Below are 3,713 nucleotides of genomic sequence, written 5' to 3'. Positions count from 1 at the left end.
CCAACACTGCTTATTCCTATTGAAGCCCGTTTCCGACAAAAAAAAAGAAAAATAAGGAGTCTGCATCTCTTTTTTTCTCACAATTTTGAGTTAGTTTCTTGAAATTCAGAGAAGGAAAAAAAGGAAACTTTTCCTCACATTTCTAAGTTTATATCTCACAACTTTATTCTCAAACAATTCTGAATTATGAGAAGAAAAAACTCAGTATTGTGAGGGAAAACAGTCAGAATTGTTAGATTATTCTGTGGCGGAAATGGGCTTCCATATAAAGCAGCTCACGGAAGAAGTGCGATTTCATCTCTTTAGGACTTGAGACCGCATTGAGTCTTGTCTGGTCTTGCACTACAACACTAATACTGATGTCTATTAAGTTGTTATAGGAATAGATCATAGATACTAGAAATACTTGGGTGATTTTCTCGTAAGCACAAGTCGAGATATTACTAGGCTTGCCATGCTGAGTATTTTTTTCAGTAAATGTGATTGTGCAGTATCTACCATTAGAAATGGCCATTTTTGGTGCTAAAACAGACTTTACTGTGAGACATAAATGTATGAGCCCTGTTGGACGAGGATGCATTCATCACCAGTAGAGTAAACCTGAGTCTGCGTTCAGTATAATTGGACACCGAGGAGTTCATGTGCAAGTACTAATGCTCTAACCTTGGAACAAAAAACATGTTTGTTTGGTGTGTCGCATAACAACTGTCTGTTAAATGCCTTGACTATTTGCAAGATTAGTGCCGTGGGAAAGCAGCCTTGGAGATTTAGGTTAATTAGTGCATCTCTGCACACAGTGTTTTCCTATGAGTCAAGCGCTCCGTGAAGCAGCAGGATACATGGCAGCATGAGTCTGGAGCTTCAGTTGAAACAGAAAAGGTGACTACAGGGCTACTTTAAAAAAAAAAGGCATTGATCCAGACTGCACAATATAAATATATATTTATATATATATAAATCCAAAACCTCTTGACAAAAAGTTGTTCAGGGAGCTTTGATTCATCTAATCATTTTGGCAAAAAAACTACACCACAGAGGGTTGTGAAGGAGGCCAGAAGTCTTTCAGTGAACATACGACTGTACATATCAACCCAAGCTCACTGGACAAACATGCCTCTACCTGTAATTGTTGTGCAAAACTCTGAAAACATACCTGTACATGCATTACACTGCTGTTTACAGCTGAAATTTTACGTAACTCGCGTTACTTGTAATACGTTATCCCCAACACTGCTTATTCCTATTGAAGCCCGTTTCCGACAAAAAAAAGAAAAATAAGGAGTCTGCATCTCTTTTTTTCTCACAAGTTTGAGTTAGTTTCTTGAAATTCAGAGAAGGAAAAAAAAGGAAACTTTTCCTCACATTTCTAAGTTTATATCTCACAACTTTATTCTCAAACTTTAGAGCTTATTTCTCACAATTCTGAATTATGAGAAGAAAAAACTCAGTATTGTGAGGGAAAACAGTCAGAATTGTTAGATTATTCTGTGGCGGAAATGGGCTTCCATATAAAGCAGCTCACGGAAGAAGTGCGATTTCATCTCTTTAGGACTTGAGACCGCATTGAGTCTTGTCTGGTCTTGCACTACAACACTAATACTGATGTCTATTAAGTTGTTATAGGAATAGATCATAGATACTAGAAATACTTGGGTGATTTTCTCGTAAGCACAAGTCGAGATATTACTAGGCTTGCCATGCTGAGTATTTTTTTCAGTAAATGTGATTGTGCAGTATCTACCATTAGAAATGGCCATTTTTGGTGCTAAAACAGACTTTACTGTGAGACATAAATGTATGAGCCCTGTTGGACGAGGATGCATTCATCACCAGTAGAGTAAACCTGAGTCTGCGTTCAGTATAATTGGACACCGAGGAGTTCATGTGCAAGTACTAATGCTCTAACCTTGGAACAAAAAACATGTTTGTTTGGTGTGTCGCATAACAACTGTCTGTTAAATGCCTTGACTATTTGCAAGATTAGTGCCGTGGGAAAGCAGCCTTGGAGATTTAGGTTCATTAGTGCATCTCTGCACACAGTGTTTTCCTATGAGTCAAGCGCTCCGTGAAGCAGCAGGATACATGGCAGCATGAGTCTGGAGCTTCAGTTGAAACAGAAAATGTGACTACAGGGCTACTTTAAAAAAAAAAGGCATTGATCCAGACTGCACAATATAAATATATATTTATGTATATATAAATCCAAAACCTCTTGACAAAAAGTTGTTCAGGGAGCTTTGATTCATCTAATCATTTTGGCAAAAAAACTACACCACAGAGGGTTGTGAAGGAGGCCAGAAGTCTTTCAGTGAACACAAGACTGTACATATCAACCCAAGCTCACTGGACAAACATGCCTCTACCTGTAATTGTTGTGCAAAACTCTGAAAACATACCTGTACATGCATTACACTGCTGTTTACAGCTGAAATGAACAGGTTTACTGTAGGAGGTGCATTATTTGAGCCGATATTGTCATTGCTGCCATTACAAAACAAATATATGGAAATATACTGGAAAATATAATGCAATATATTAAATAATACATTTCCATATAAGGGAAACTAGTGCTTATATTTTTCAATAATCTGCAGTATATTCATGGACCATGAGTGGCTATATTTTGACTGATCAATATAAAAAAAACATATATAGCAATGAAGACGAAAACCGCTCTACATTTGTACATGTAGTATATTTATTAAAACACCCACATAAAACCAGTCTTAAGGGTCAATTTTTCGAAATATTTGAGATTTATAAATAATAAATAAGCTCTCCATTGATGTATGGTTTGTTAGGATTGGACAATATTTGAAAATCTGGAATCTGAGGGTGCAAAAAAATCTAAATATTGAGAAAATCATCTTTAAAGTTGTCCAAAAGAAGTTCTTAGCAATGCATATTACTAATCAAACATTAAGTTTTGATATATTTACGGTAGGAAACTTACAAAATATCTTCATGGAACATGATCTTTATTTAATATCCTAATGATTTTTGGAATAATTGTGACCCATGCAATGTATTGTTGGCTATTGCTACAAATATCCCCCAGCGACTTAACACTGCTTTTGTGCTGCAGGGACACATATAATTTAAAATCCACCACTGTATTCACTTCAAAGTGACATTGTGATAAAAGATTAGTGATTAGTGATCAAACATGGTGAATTCCATCATTTAAAAAAAAAAAGTGTAATATTTATTCAATATTAAGACAAACAATAATGACAATGGTTCTCTACTTTTATTGATGCATTTATTTTTTAAATGTAGTATAATGTTTTGAGTTGATTATATCAGCGTAATGCTTTGAGTGTAAACTTGAGTGATGAATCAAGTAATTGTTCTAAACAGATACAGGTATATTTGAAAGAATTGCTGAGCAGCAGTCATCACAGCATGGTTTATCTGCTGAAAAGATCTAACAGTATTGATAATATCCATGCTGTCGATTACCATAAACAGAAACAAGCAAAACTCATGTTGAAAGTATTGATCATTCAACAGAAGTCTATGAGGCAAGACAGCTCCTCTCAAGCTGGTAACGTTTGCAATAAATTACATCTGCTTCTGTATCTCTGACTATAATCAGGTCCTTTTTAGTCATTTTATAACACACGCTAAATAGATTAGGAGACCAGTGTGTTTGAGGTCAGTTTTTTACACAGATGTCATTTCATGATAAACTAAGTTACAGTACGGTGTAG

Source organism: Sinocyclocheilus grahami, unplaced genomic scaffold (assembly GCF_001515645.1).
Source record: "Sinocyclocheilus grahami isolate Dianchi unplaced genomic scaffold, SAMN03320097.WGS_v1.1 scaffold654.1, whole genome shotgun sequence".
Lineage (NCBI taxonomy): Eukaryota > Metazoa > Chordata > Actinopteri > Cypriniformes > Cyprinidae > Sinocyclocheilus > Sinocyclocheilus grahami.
Note: the sequence above shows the minus strand (reverse complement) of the source record.